Source organism: Cricetulus griseus, chromosome 3, assembly GCF_003668045.3.
Source record: "Cricetulus griseus strain 17A/GY chromosome 3, alternate assembly CriGri-PICRH-1.0, whole genome shotgun sequence".
Taxonomy (NCBI): Eukaryota; Metazoa; Chordata; class Mammalia; order Rodentia; family Cricetidae; genus Cricetulus; species Cricetulus griseus.
Genome location: NC_048596.1, coordinates 207,209,819 through 207,226,342, shown reverse-complemented (window position 1 = coordinate 207,226,342; position 16,524 = coordinate 207,209,819).

Genomic DNA, 16,524 nt, shown 5'->3' with positions numbered 1-16,524 from the left:
TGCACTTGTCTATAAAGCACACCCAGAGCCATAAAGCATAGCACCATCAACTAACTTCTGATTGGTTCCTTGTCATGAGGCAGGCATCTGACCTCCTAGTGACCAAGGCAAGGTCAGGCAAGCACGTGTTAGGCTGTTATGGCTGCCGAAATGGGGAGCTGGTCCCTTCACATCTATCCCCTCCTCCTAAGGTCCCAATGACAAACCAAATCTTGATCTCATCAAAGTTCATACTGGAGAACCCATGGATCACTGGGATGACTTACAGAGAATGGGAGGGGGTTGGCCTTAATTTACTAAGTGTAGGTGACCCAGAAGCAGTCACATTGAGAAGACTTTACACAATATGTATGATGTCATTTTATAGACACATATAATGACCCCCCTCCTTTTTGTCTATATAAGATCAGCTGAGATGACCTGTTCATTTCCTCTTTTTGAGAAAGAGCATTAACATTTAACAAGTCCCTCTGCAGTCATTTTCGACCAGCACAGTTGAAGGTATGAAATATTAATCATTCAAATTAGAAGACAGGACAGAATTCTGTGTTGGATCTTGAAAACCCCATTTGTTCATCTGCATTTTTAAAAAGGCAGTAGTGGACAAAAAAATCCTTTAAAAGCCAGACATAAGTTATTCTTATCTAAAGGGAGGGAAATTGTCCAATGGGGGGAAGGACATTTCCTAGAGTAGGAGCAATCATCCTTTAAAGTTAATTTATGCCCAGGCTTCAGACTACAAACAATAACAAATTCAGACCTGAGAGTGTTCAGGTTTTCTACCAAGATGGCTGGAAAGCATCAAAATAGACAAATGAAAAGGCATGTGTGATACGTCCTTCCAGTCAGTAAACACTTAACACTGTACACATCCAGAAACCAAGAAAGCCCAGGAGAGAACCATCAAAGAAACACTGTCTCAACTCGGGGGGGGGGGGGACAGTAAACTGGACCCCTGTGACAGTGCTAGGGACTAATTCCTATTAACAATAATTTCAGGAACAGAATGGATTCCAACTTCGCATTTCATTTCTTTCATTAACAATCTTAACTAAAACATCAAACCATGAACAACCATTAATGCCCAGTAAAGGCCATGGGGTGCTCCCACCACCAATCAATGTTGCTGAATTTCACCATTTATCTTTAAAAGATTCAAAATTTATCACAAAATGTAAACATCCCATAACCGTATCTGCGATCCCGCCTAGTAACTCTAGGGCAGACAGAGACCCGCCTTCTTCACTACGCAGCCAGCTTCTATTTTGGACTTGTAGCAGAGTTCTTGAAATAGACCGATGCCACCAGCACACTGGCATTCTGCTTTCACCCCCCAAAGTTAATCTACAACAGGGCCTTCATTACACACAAAAGGAAATGTGTTTACCTCAGCATCCCCCAGGAGGAAGCTTTGAGAAGGAAGGAGCCACTAAAGACATTTTGAACAAACCCAATGTCTCCCACTGCCCTTTCCCTTACTCCAGTGGCCACCCCCTTCCCTGTGCAAGTCCTGAAAAAGCCAGCCACACGTAAATGTCTGCAAGCTGGCAGCTCCTTTTACTTCAGCTAAGAAGCTCCAGAACTAGCCTTTGGTCTTTGCTCATTCTTAAACTGTAGAGCATGCTCCTGCAGAGGTCACAGTAGTGGGCAGGGGCTGAGAGGGCCCAGTGGGTAGAGCCAGCACTAAGACCTGAGTTTAATCCCTGGGACACACATGGTGAAAGGAGAGTACCCACAGTTGTTCTCTGATCTTCACATATGTGCCATGGCATGTGTATACGCACAGGCACACATTAATTCTAAAATTATTAATTCATAGTCACTCAAGCATGACTACAAGAAAAGGAATAAGTGTAAAATAAAGGTGAAATCTCTAGCAAGAAGCTTCTATTTATTTTTCCTCCTCTCAATTTGTTACTTTTAAGGCCTCTTCATCACCTCAAGACTATACCATGATTAGAATTCCTAAGAACTGTCCTTATCATGAACCAAGGAATGGAGAAGCAGAGGTGAGAGGGGGCAGTTGAAGAAAGCAAAGCTTAGGTAGTTCCTGCTTCCTATCCTCCCCGCCCCCTTTTCTTCTATTGAGACAAAGTCTTGCTATGTAGCACAGGCTGGCCTTAAAGCCATCCTCTAGCACCTGCCTCCTGAGTGGTGGGATTTACACGCATGCATCAGCATGATAGGCTGCTCTGTGCTTTTCTACTGTTCTTAAATAACACAGGCAACCTGACCACACCTACCTCAGGACAACAGATGACCTGACCACACCCACCTCAGGACAACAGGTGACCTGACCACACCTACCTCAGGACAACAGATGACCTGACCACACCCACCTCAGGACAACAGGTGACCTGACCACACCTACCTCAGGACAACAGATGACCTGACCACACCCACCTCAGGACAACAGGTATTGGAAAGAACAAGGAGAGCATATGCTTGCTGCTTTGTAATTCCACTTCCTGCCAGCCAGAGACTCTTGAGCAACTACTAAGATCCCTATACCTCAAAGGACAGAAACACAGGAAATGTCCTTGTCCACATGCTCTATACTCTTATGCTTTAGGGTAAAGAAGGAATAAAGCAGCAATATAGGGCCACTGCACTTTGAATATTAAGGCAAAGAATTCATGTCAACAGGGCTAATGCATAAAAGGCCATTATTCTAGCACTCTCTGGATTACTGGACAAAGTTATAAAACTTCTCAAGCAATTTGACTTCTTAAAGACAAGCGAAGGCCCAGAGAGGAAGACAGTGCAGCCTCCAAAGTCACAGTCATCTCAGATCAAATGAAGGTTACGTAACAAGGAAAAAAAAAAAAAAAAAACGCTCCGATGAGAGACAAATGGGCTCATACCCAGTGAAGCAATTCACAGTGCCAATTTATACAACATGAGTGGAAAAAATTCCCTTCTCAGAGTGCACTTCTGTCTGGGCACAGGGAAAGCTAACCCTAACATACAGATGTTAGTGTTTGAATCCAAAATGCCCACAAGAGCTAGTGTTTTGAACACTGGGTCCCCAGCCTCTGGCACTATATTGAATACTGTGGAGCTGTTAGGAAGTGAGGCCCAGCTGGCAGAAGTAAGTTACTTTGGGACTGGTCTCTGAAGGTCATATGCAGTCCTTATAAGATCTCTGCTGCCATGCTAACACGGCTGGGTGCCATGCTTTCATCATCATGGACTGAACCATTCCACCATGCCTTCCCCACTAAAATCCCTCTGCAGCCAAAACAAGCCGTTCCCACGTTAAGGTGTTCCTGTCAGGTATTTGGGCACAGTAGTACAAAAGTATATACTATGTAAGAGAATGGACAGGCAAGGTGGTGCAAACCACAATCTAAGCATTTACTGGGTAGAAACAAAAGGATTCAAGGTCATCCCCAGCTATGTAGTAGGTTTAAAGGCAGCCTGAACCACACTAGACTCTTATTTATAAATTAATTAAGAAAAATAGCAACAGAAATTAGAAATAGATAGGCTCCCACGTGGTTGAGAGCTTTTTTAAAGTAGCACAATTAAAACTGTGTGGCAGATCCAAAGAGTCAGTGACCATCTTAAAAAAGGGAGGTAACTCTGGCTGCTTCCCAGGTCAGCAAGCAGTAGACTGCAATCTAGATAAGAGTGTCAGTAATAAAGGAAGAAGGAGGAGGACAAAAGGAGACACTATGAAAAAGAAGTCATTTGGTTACTGACCCCACAATTGAGGGGGGAGCACCTTTGCAAAAGAGGAAAAGTGGATTCTGACCCCTTGCTTCAAGCAGGCACTATGCTCGGCATTTTATAATGCTTGATCATCCTCATGCCTGTCATCTACAATGAATTCAATCATCAGCCTGTATCACAGAAGAAAACTGAGCCTTGGAAATACTCAATTACATGTGTCTGGAATGCCCTCTGTAAATTTTGTAAAAGCCATGATCTTCAACTTGGGACTATCAGGAGACAGAAACCTTCAGAAGTAAGGCCTAGGGGGAAGTCCCCTATAGAGGAGAGCAGGATCCCAGTCTTTCTCCTGCTCTTCCTTCCTATGCCTCCCACCACAATGTGCTGTCTGGCCACAGGCCTAAAATCAACAACAATCCAATCACAGGATGGGTCATCCAAAACTGTTAGCAAAGTTAACCTTTGTAAATTATAAGTTGATTTACTCAGATATTTGTCACAGTGAGGAAAAACTGACCACACTCGCCCAGGTTCATGAGACCAGCGATTGATTGGCAGAGTTGCAATAGAAACCCTGGTTTACAGGTAATCCTAGTTATAGAGTTATAGCCCACACTCTTCATTATTAGGGTATGTGGCCTTAAAGTTTTCAGTTGGATGGCTAGGACCGTACACATTGATTGTACAATGAAAAGTTGTGGCAGCAGACCTACAGAATATAGGAGGGCTTAAAACAGAGATGTTGAAAAGAATGTCAACCCATCTTTCTCCTCACAGCAAAGCATCTGGCCTGGAGGAAGCTATGTTCTGTTCAACAGGAACAGAAGAGTTCCTGTGAATTCTACTGGAACCGTGATGTTTTATCTGGCCTTATCTCAGACAATGGCATACTTCACTGGGAACCAAGGGACAGAGAAAGGCATGCCACCTAAGCCACAACTGTGGGAGCCAACAAAGTCATTGACCTTCCAGGATGCTTCTGGGCCTCTGCAGTTAAATAGGCACCTTGTTCTAATCATTGCCAGTCAACATATGAACATTCCCTTCTCCAGACATGCATGACACCTTAAAATACCATGACTGGCTTTAGAGGGGAGAACAGTTCAGATAAAACATGCTAACTCTGAGACATTCAAAGTCTAAGAAGGACTACTGCAAATTCAGATTCTGAGGAGTCATGGATCTGGACCTCAGTGAAGCAATGGACAGTGCCATAAAGAAGTCAAAACTGACCCCAAGCTAAGGAGTAAAGGCATACGTTAGACGAAGCACTGAATAAGCAAGTCAAAACCTTAAAGTCCCACAATTAAGGACCAGGAGCAATTCAGGGAAACTAGTGCCAGAAATAAGAGGAAACTGAGAAGTCAAAGACATAAGCCCATGGCATTCAGCCATCTTATCTACTGCTGTAATTAGCACTGGCCAACCGTCCATTAATTATCCCCACCCCACGCCCCAGATTCAGTTCTACCAATCACCATCATCTACCTGTGCAACATCTCTGGAACAGACTTTTACCATTAAGCTGTGTGCACTGGCAGAAAAAGTTCAGAGAGCAGGGTGTGAGTATGCTGTGCACCTGTCTAGATGGTGGTTAGGACCCAAAAAAGGAAAATTGTTTAAAAAAATTATTTGGTGGTTTGAGCGCAATTTCCAACATGAATTCAGGTGTGTCATTGTCACGCACTGGTCTCTCGGGCCTGGAGTGTGGGTCACTTAGATTTGAATCTCCTAGCCTGACACTAGTTATATGATCCATAATTCAATACCTCCATTTGTAAAATGAAAGGACAACATCAAAGAGCTGGGAACGAATTATGAACACATACCCTGGCAGCGCTGACTAGAAGACAGCACAGGACATGAGCAGCAGATACTATCTACGGCTATAATAGCATTGACCAGCTGTTGCCAATCCAAACTTATCAGTCTTTGCCTACCACTTACTACCTTGCAGGATACTTTAATCTTTATGCAAAAATAGTACACTGAGTTACCCAGTTGAAGACCCATTTGGAAATGAGAAGCATCCAGAACACAAGTCAGATCAAAACCACTGTGGCTGTCATCCGCAAAGGGAAAGGCACCTGGCTGAAAACATTTAACAGACCCTGTTACTGGTTCAGCATTCAGTGCACATGCTGATAATTAAAAAGTACTTTGCTGAGGCCACTGTTCTGAAGCACCCTGGAGAGAAAGGAAGAGGAAAAACCAGAGTAGCAGGCCACAGTCAACTGGTTCCCAGAAGGGTTCACAAACGCACATGGGCATTCATAATCTCCCTCATCTAGGAAGTAAATACTTGTGTATTCAGCAGTCACTCAAATTATGAGAAGGAATCTGGGAGGGATGAAAACAGGTCTGACCCAGAGTGGAAAAACCTGTTCTAGAGACCAGGCAAGCAGAAGTGTGGGACTGCAGACTGGGGCTTTGCCTGCTTTCTCACTCCTAGCTTCCAACAGAAGTTCCCTGAGCAACCTGACTTGCCCCACCCAAACAACTACCAACAACTTGAACATCTTAATTTCTGATCAGACAGAGGCCAGGCACACCTAGAACTCCAGCAGTTACAAAGAAAAAGCAGGAGGATTGAAAGTTCAAGGCCAGCCAGGGCCCTGAAGTGAGATTCTGCCTTGGGCATAATATATATTTTTTAATTTGTTTATTTATAATTACACAATACATACATGTACATATATGAAACTGGGTCAGTTTTTCTCCTACTTTATTAGTCTGCAAGTACTTGAAGACAAAGATGTTTATACATTTTCAAATCTGGAAATACAATGTATTATACATGACAGGATAATTGTATGTAATTCACAGGCAAGAAAAAACACCTGTTTTAATTTTTTTTAATTCCAGTTCCTTTACCAGCTCTAAGTAGTTTCTACCATATTTTTATTTCAAATGAATTAAGCTACTTTCCGACTATAACAAAGAAGAGGGGTCTAATAATAGAGCCAGAGCTCTCCCCCAAGCTCTAGATGGAAAGAAGAGCCTCCCTCAGAAGTTCCTCTAGCTGACTGATATAAGCACTCTCTTCCAAAGGAAGCTCCAGCTACCTGGGACCTCCTCCCTGAATTCTCATTAAGGGGGGCATTAAAGGCATGTCACTAAAGAGCGAGCTCATACCAAGACACTTTGTCACAAGCTAACTACTGCATGTTCTTCAGACCCAAGCTACTTCCCAGAGACTCACAAACTACTGTCTACTCTTTGGGCCCTAAAGCCACTTACTGTCCCTTCAGAATGCTCACACACCTCTCCGTGTGTCTCCCCCCCCCCCCCAGGACAAAGGTAGTCTAGCTTCCACCATCTGCCTTCCTTTGAAATTCACATTCTGGATGGTTCCCATGTTTATGCATTTTTTAAGAAGTTTGTGCAGCCTTTCTCCTGTTTTGTGCAGCCTGTCTGCCTACTGTCACTTATCTCAGTAAACATACAGAGGCTGGGGGCTTCCCTGCCTGCTGCAAGTCACCTATCAGAGGACTCTTAAAATCCAGTGCACTTTTAGCTTGGCATTTTTGTAAAGACAAGTGTTGCAGAAACAAATTCAATTTGCTCATCCTGTGCAGACGTGTTTTATAATCTAACAGAACAACTCATAATGTTGAAATCTAATTTAAAATATTTTCAGATATTTAACCTGCTTTTTCCCTCCTAACTGTATCTCAGAGATAATGAAAGAAAGGTTTTGGAATTCAGCCTGCTGGGAGCCTGAGGACAGATGCAGGCAATGAGTACCACTTGCACTCAGAGCCTCTCAGGCAAGCAACAGAAATTCACACCCAATATAAAAGTTCTGCTAAGAAGTAGAAATGAATCAACATCAGAGTTCCACTCACAGGAACTGAAACAGAACATGCCGAACCTTCATTAAAGGTGGCAGGTGGCAACATGTCCTTGTGATTTTTTTGTTTTGTTTTGTTTTTTTGTTTTTTCTGAAGATGCCACAGTGATAGAATCTCAGCACCTGCAACAAAGGGACACCGAATCTCACGAGTTCTGTGTGAATCAAATAGAGCAGTGTGTCCATGGATGAGTTCACTGTGATACCACATATATCAGCAAAAGTAACAACATCACATGGGTCAGGCATCACTAGGTCCAGAGACACTGTCTTTCCAGCCATACTAAACTTCCCTTCAGGGATAAAGCACCTGCTAAGCAAGCATAAGGACCAACATCCGGGTGGGTGTGGTGACCCGCCTGCAATCTCAGTGCAGAGGAGGTAAAAGGCAAGCTCATGAACTAGGCTAGCCTTATCATTGAGCTCTGGGTTCAAATGAGACACACTGTCTCAATTGAACCCAACGTGGAGAATGATTAAGGGAAACTCACAAAGCCACCATGGACTTACACAAACACATTCATCCCCACATACATAATACACATGTACACTATACACATACACTATACAAATACAGCAGAGATAAGTCAAAAAGCAGCAGGTCCCTGCTTCTAATAAGTAGACTCCAGCAGTTGGTGCAAAGGGTGGGTCAGCACCTTGGTGTGCAGACCGATGAGAGGAGCTGGCCTTAAACTGTACTTGCAAAAGATGCTATCAGCCAGATGTACTCAAAGGAGCCCGGGAACTCTGTAGATCTTTTCTGGACAGCCAGCATGTCAAAATTGTTTTAATAAAAAGGCTGGGGTGTAGCTCAGTGGGGAAGCATGTGCTTAGCATGCATTAAGCCCTGGGTCCAAACACCCAAAACTGCTCCCCCAAAAATTGACTGACAGACAGACAGGACTTAAAGCAGGGACCATGGAGAAACACTATTTATTGGCTGGCTCCCCCAAGGCTTGCTGAACCAACTTGCTTTTTAATTTTTTTTATTTTAAATTAAAATATAATTACATCATTTTTCCCCTTCCATTTCCTCCCTCTAACCACTACCAAGTCCCTCCCCTCTGGTCCCTCTCAAATTCATGACCTTTTTTGTTAGTGTTACATATATGTAAATGCATAAGTATATAAATACAACCTGTTGAATCTGTTTAGGGGTTACTTGTATGTATATGATTTCGTGGCTGACTGCTTGGAACTAGATAACCAATTACAGGCTCATCCCTGGGGAAGACTAATTCTCCTCCTCTTAGTAGTCCTTGGGTGCCTACAGTTCTTTGCCAAGAAGTGGGGCCCTGTGAGATTTCCTGCTTCTGCAACAGCATGTCTGTTGTTGTTCTCTTTGTTCAGATCTTGTTTAGGCAGACATACTGCTGAGGTATCATAGATGTTGCTTTCCTTTTGTTTCTAGGAGACGAAATCTCACAACAGACTTCCTAATCCTAATCCTCTGGCCTGCTTTCTTATACAACCCAGGACCACTTGCCTAATGGTGGCACTACCTCAGTGGGCTGGGCACCCCCACACCAGTCATTAATCAAGAAAAAGCCCCCGATGGACTTGCCTGCAGGCCACTCTGATGAAGGCATTTTCTCAATTTCCCAGATAACCCTGGCTTTTGTGAAGCTGACCTCAATAAATAAAAAGTCTAACCAGGACACTACACTCCCTCCCCATTCCCAGTCATTATGAAGTTGTTTTTAGACCTGTTTTCATTCTTTAAAAATGTTATAAATGCTATAAAATTTAGAAAAACAGACAAGCATTTCAAAGTAACACATTTATAATCCTGAAGTTACTTTTCAACTGTTCCAAACATGGACATTAATAGCAACCATTTATTAAAAGCTATTTATAGACAACCAAGAGGATTTTACACAAACTTATTCTTTACTACTAAAGTAGAATTACCCTAGGTACATGATTTTATGACACTTTGCCCATTGTGCAGTAACAATCCCCACAGAGAATAATAAATACCTAGGTCACTTCTTATTTCTTAGGTATTAAAATGTTGTGACATATTATATGTACAGGCATATACAGCTTCTAATGCACCCTAGCAAATGCTAAACACATTTAATATTAAAAAAAAAAACCTACAGGATTGGGACTACAGCGATAGCTCAATAATTGAAGAACACTGGCTACTCTTCCAGAGGACCTGGATTCGATTCCCAGCAATCACACAGTGGCTCACAAATTGCTGTAACTCTAGTTCCAGAGAATCCAATGCCCTCCAATGCCTTCTTTTGGCCTCTGTGGGCACCAGGCATATACTTGGTACATAGGCATGCATGCAAGTAAAACACACATACACATAAAATTAAAATAAGCCGCCAGGTGTTGAACAATATAGCAGCCAGTGAAAGGTGGAAGGCCCATGAGACCTGGGGATGAGGCTCCTGCAGACAGAATGACCAGGCAAGAAGCATCAGCCATAGCCTGGGACTCACCTTCATGACTAAAGCAAGCAGATAACTTAAACTGAAAACTCTTTCCAAAAACAAAATACTCCCAAAAGGCATGGAAAACTATTAAAGAAATATTAACCAGTTGACTTGACTTGATGGGGAATTTTAATTCAGCACTGCCAAGCATCTAACAAATTAAACCCAAAATGTTATGTACAGTTTCCTAATGAAAAACAACACAGGTGGCACTCACTTTTCTAGATGTCTCTCTACCATCATATCAATCATCCAGCCAGCCAGCCACCTATCCATCCTTCCAGCCATCTTTCCATCCACCTATCCATCCATCTTACCGTCTATCCTTCATCCACCTATCTACCCACAAACTGTAGTGACATTAAAAGCAAAAATGTGGAATTGGAACAGGAACAATTCAACCATAACAACACAGAGAACCCAGAGACGAGAGGGAGAAATGTCACCTGGCGTAGGACAGAATCATCATTACCACCTTCTAGGCAATTTAATAAAAGACACTGTGGAAAATTAACCTTGACACTTTTCTTAAATGTAGAAACATGCTCTTTATTTAAGGAAAAAAAATATTTTCTAAACAAGATAGAAGGAAGTAAAAATGGATGGATAACAAAATGACAATTCCTATCAGAACAGAAATTTGAAGAAAAACCTTTAATGTAAAACAAGATCTTCTTTTTAATGTTAGGGATCAAGCTCCAGAGAAAAAGATAGTGGAAACACCCAAAATCAAAGGAGAGCGTGATTTCTATAAAGTAGGACAGAAAGGCAGGGAAAGGGCAGGGAACCCTAATAGGAAAATCAGTAAAAATGAATAAATACTCAAATCAAAAAGGGAAGGGGAATTCCACACAGTTAATAAGCATATGATAGACACAAGGCTGTGTTAGCAATGAGAAAAATACAAATAAGAGTGCTAGCATGTCCCTCTGTGTCTGGATGGCTCCACCTGTTGCATTAGACTGGAAAAAATTATGAAGTCAGAAAATGTGAAGCTCCAGCGAGAATGTGGGAAACAGCAGCTGGAGACAGAGTGGTCCAGAATAGCCATGGCAGGTCATAAGCCAATGGTGCTTCCCAACAAGACATTCACACCAACAGGGTGAGCAGGGACAGAGATGCATGAACAGGAATAGGTGAGAAAGGAAGACGGAACACGAAACAAGTGACACATTCCAAGAACAGTGCTGACAGAGTGCCAGGAACCGTACATTAACTGAGTGCCAACTCAAAGAAGGGAGAGGGACCAAAGAGGAAACATTTCTTCAGCTAATCAACAGCTACTAATTCCCCGCATACCAGTTGTTGTGCCCCATGCTCAGAGTACCAGTATCAAAGGGACATCCTTGATCTCAGAGTTTACAATTTGATGTAGGAAACCATGACAACTAGACAAGAGTGAGAGTATGGTAACTGCCACAAAGGAAATAAAAACAAGGGCATGTAACAGTCATAAAGAAAGGGATCCTACTTTGCAGAAGATCACTAAAGAGATGGGGGTGCTCAGATCTGCACAAAGAAATGAATCAGACACATGACAAGTTGAGGCTCTAAGAACGGCTTTCAAGGTCATGGAGTGCAGTCTCCAAATTGCTACAGGTAGGCAATGTCTAAAAAGTGACTACTAGGAACATCTTGTAGTTTCACTCATGAACAAATGTAAAAGCCCTGTTACTGCCCAGCTTGGTGGTACATGCCTGTGATGCCAGTATTTGGGAAACTGAACATGTAAATAGAGCGTTCCAGGATAGCCTCAAAAACACTGGGAGTGCTGTAGACAGACCTGTGCAAGCATGAGGACCTGAGTTCAATCCCAGCACTCATATAAGAATGCTGACCAACTCTTGTAATCCAGCAACAGAGGAGGTGGAGACAGGTGATTCCCAGGCTGGCTGGCCACCTACTGGGTAAGCTCTAGGCCAGTAAGAGACCACTCAAAACACAAGGTGGGTGGCTCCTAAGGAACCATACCCATGGTTGTCCTCTGTACACACACACACACACACAAGAACAGACACATATATGCATGAACACCCACACATATATGTACCCCATACACATATATACACAAAACATAGAGACCATCCCTTAAAAAAAAAAAAAAAAAAAAAAAAAAGATAAAACTTGCTGCATTAAGCATGGACCACAAAGGCTTACTGTGGGAGTCCAAAATACTCCAACAAATTAATTTAACCTCAGAGAGAGGCACCCTTAATATGAATATTTTACATCTCTAAACACTGCCCCTGTATTCCATAAACAATAGTTGAGTTCACATACTATTCCCCAGTGTGATGCAGGGAAATGAGGATAAACAGAAAATTCCCTTCTTTAAGGATCTTCCTTCAGTTTCTAAGACTTGGGAATGTCACTGTTTCAAACCCTAACTGACTTCTGTGATTAAAAACCAACCCTTATTTCATGCTCATCACCTGCCAAGCACAATTCCAAGAGCATGAAAGTTCACTTAATAGCAACATTGTAATACCAGCATTTACACTTTAGAGATGAAAAACAGGACATGGCAGGGCCATTGCAGTCATGGGCTCACAGCAGCTGTTGGTGACCTCAAAGACCTGAACAAGATCAAGTCAGTCAGCACTCCAAAATGAATAGGAGAGGGGCCCACAAGGACCCACCCCCAAGTGAGGAGCTTTTGGCAGGTGAAGGGCTGCTCAGGGACAAAGGGAGACTTCATTTTCTTCAGGGATATGACCCCTGGTGGGTTGCCAGGGTATGACCTCATACCTCTGCACATATATGCAGCACTAACTGGACTCAGTAGGAAGGAGGAAGAGGAAATAGAAATGAGGTCGGGAGGAGGATGTATTTGGGGGAGGGGCAAACCAAGAGGAGTCAGAATGGGGAAGTGGGGATGTGGATGGTTTAATTGCATTGTGCTCATGTATGAGAGAGGGGGGGAGGGAGGAAGGGAGGAAGGGAGGGAGGGAGAGGGAAAGATTTGCCTGAAGTTCTGTACTTAGGAAGTGGCAAGGATCACATTCAAATCAGCATCTTTCAAACTCATCTTTCAAATTCAAAGGTTGTATCAACAATGAGGCTTGTATCTCCCTGGGATTCATTCAATGGTTTTCACATGTCAGCAGCATCATATTAACTTGGAACTTACCAGAACTACAAGAATCAGGGACTATCCAAATCAGGCATTGTCACAAGGCCTACACATGACTTCAAGGTACACCAAGGTTTGACACTCACTAGCCAACATTTTACATTGAGGGTAAAATGATCACCACTTTGGAAAACCCTAAATGGAGGGTTCTGTCCTAGTTTAAATGACTAAGTATTTCAAAATAATGTCAATTTATTTCCTCAATACCCACATGCTCCAAATTCTCATCGACTTCTCTTCTAAACCTGGGGCGGTGAGGGGACAAGTCAGGGGCCAGTGAGATGACTCAGTGGTAAGGGCATTTGCTACCAAGCCTGAAGACCTGATGAGTCCTGGAACCCATGTGGATAAGCAGCTCCAGTTGTCCTTTGATCTCTATCTCTCACTAGGGCAAGTATTTGCATGCATGTGCACATGCAATGAATATACAAATGTAATTTTAAAAGTTTAAGACAACCCAGCCCTGAAAAAAATTAGTCAAGCACAGTTGCACCTCTGCACCTGTACGTTTCCCCAGTAAGGATTCAATCAGCTGTGGATCAGAAAAGCTGTGGGTAGACTGAGCATGAATAGACTTTCTTGGTTGTCATCATTCCCTAGAACAGTAAAGTCTAACAGCTACTCAGCTGACATTTACACTGTAATAGGAATGGCTCTGGCAGCCCTTGTAATCTAGAGATAGTACAAAGCATGAGGGCTACACACAAATACAGGCCATTCTGTAGCTGGAACTTGAGCATCCAGCCTTAGATTCTGGTACCTATAGGTTACTGGCACCAAGTGAGGGTGAGATGATCCCCAGGCAAGAGACCAGATACTCCGTATGGGCTCTTGTAGGAACTGAGCTAAATTTAAAATACGTTAAAAGTCTGTATTGGCTGTTCAGAAGTTAAATCAGAAGACATATTAGGAAGAAACTGAGCAATATGATCAGTGGCAGCATGGTAAATCTGGCCCACAGCTCCATAATCCTTCTAAGCCTGAGCTCAACTCCAAATCCTGATACCATTTCAACAAACTTCCATTTGCCAAAAAAGAAGCCGCAACCCTCAAAACTCATTCTTGAGAGTCAGGCGGCTTTACATAGGAACACAGAAAAACTCTTCCCAAGAGATTTTTAAGTCACAAACAGCTAATCAACAATGTGGCTGTCCCTGCCCCTCACAGCTCCCCACCAGCCCTGCTCTTTTCAGAGTTGAACCTTGTCCCCAGACTAAGGTCTCAGACTGAGCTGCACAAGTGCATGCCCTGTAAAGTTCACCTATCATCAATCAAGGCTTTTAAAAAAGAAGACTGAGTTATACAGCCAAGCACCTACCATAGCCCAAATGCATACTGCTTAAAGCTGCCAACTTACATACCCAGCCCATTAGACTGAGAAAATTCAGATTTCCACTCATTTCAAAAATTGAAGCGGGGTGTAAAGAAGGATGGTGATTTGGAGAGACTAGACTAGCCTACACAGTGAGACCCTATGGGGGAAACAAAACTGAAAACATAATTGGAAGATTGGAGTGCCCCTAGCCTAAGTCAGGCCCTCAAGAGAGCCTTAACCCTGACTACAAAGCCCACTGGCCTGCATGCTGCTTCAAAGAGCACCCTAGGCAGCTGACTCCAGGGCAGCTTTTAATCTGCGCTGCCACTTACAACTGCCCACCTTCTGGTGCCCACACATCCCAAGGACTGCAGTGCTGCCAAGAACCACCTTCCCCAGAAGGTCGGAGCCTGTTTACCTCCCCACTCCCAAATCACCATCAAAGGCTCTGGATAGCAGAATCACCATCTAAGGCCTTGAGCACAGAGGTGATTCCTAAGGCTATAGAACAGGTCAATGAAACTGAAATAAACTCAGGCCAATCTCCAAAACTTGCATTTTAAAATGCTAGTGTTTTCATCAAAGTACCTCCCCAAAGAAAATATCTGTTGGGGGAGGAGTATTGTTTGGATATCGTACTCTTCCTCCCTTTCTTTCTCCCCTCACTCCCCTCCCTCCTTTCTCCCTCTCCAACTCCTACCTCCCTCAAGCTCCCAGCAATCAATCAATCCTCCTGTCTCAGCCTCTGGAGTGGGATTTGAGGTGTGAGCCATGCCACAACAGCTTCTATGCACTCTTTAGTCTCCAAGAACACTGCCATTGCCTATCTAAAATAAGAACTGATGTTGTCAAAAGGACAGATGTTTACTTGTTCCCCTTTTTGCAACAACTAATAAAAGGCAATCCAATCAATAGCAAGACCAACTAATAGCTCCACCAGAGAGAGGAAAACTCCTATTCATCTCTCCTTATAAAGCAAACCATAGAAAAAATGCCTTAAGTGAATGTTCAAGGGGGGAAAAAAAAAACTTTGCAGACCAAGAGGGAAAACCTTACCAACAAAACATCTGTCCTCCGGTGAGGAACACATAACCTTACCATGTTCACTTCACCACATCTTTTAAAGAAACAAGTCATGGAAGAGAAGAAAATCCAAGATAAAATAAATATCCAAGATAAAATGAAATCCAAGATAAAAAAGAAAATCCAAAATCCAAGTCCCCGGTCATATAAAATGTAAGCAAAATAAAGCCATCTTTTTAAAGCTTGAGTTTACACAAACACAGACCTATAAATCTGCACTCTGGTTTGGATTACTGACCACAAGGAGGACCAGGAAGCTCACAATGGAGGTTACTTATGAAAGCACTTGAAATGTCATCACTTTAAATTAAACCATCCTGTCCTTCCAAATACACCTATTTAATAAAACTCCTTGAAATCATTCACTGTCAAGAAAAAAACAGCTGCCCTTCCATATATGCATCCTTGTCATTGAAATGTTATAGCAATAATAGTAACGGTAATAAAAACGGCAAAACTAAAACAATGTACGTGTCAATAGCAGCACTAGGTACACCATCTAGTGGAACTCATATAATGTGCTAAATAATTTTGGAAAAAGTGCAAAAGCAAGTAGATGGGGAGGGGGGCTCAGGAGGGACGGGTAAATCTCCATCTCACACCTGCAGGAGAGTTGGGCACATGGGCTTAGGGCTTTAAGATTAGCAGTCACAAGTTTTGTTAGAGAAAATTTTTGCTTCAAGTTTGACAAGTTGACAAGGAAAGGGAAGGGGAAAACAACAACAACAACAACAAAAACACCAAAGCATGAAGAAACAGCCTGTCCCAGGCAATTTGTAATCCCAGCACTCTGGGGACAGAGGCAGGAAGATCACTTCAAGTTCAAAGCCAGTCTGGGCTACATAAAGACCCTACCTCAGAACACAGAAGTGGGGATAGAAGGGAGGGAGGGAGGGGACAGATTGACTGATGGATGGAAGGATAGATGCAGGGTTTCACAATCCTTGTGTAAGGTTTTCTTGTAAGTTTCACAAATAAGTTATAACAAAATGTAGTGTGCCTGTAATATACCACA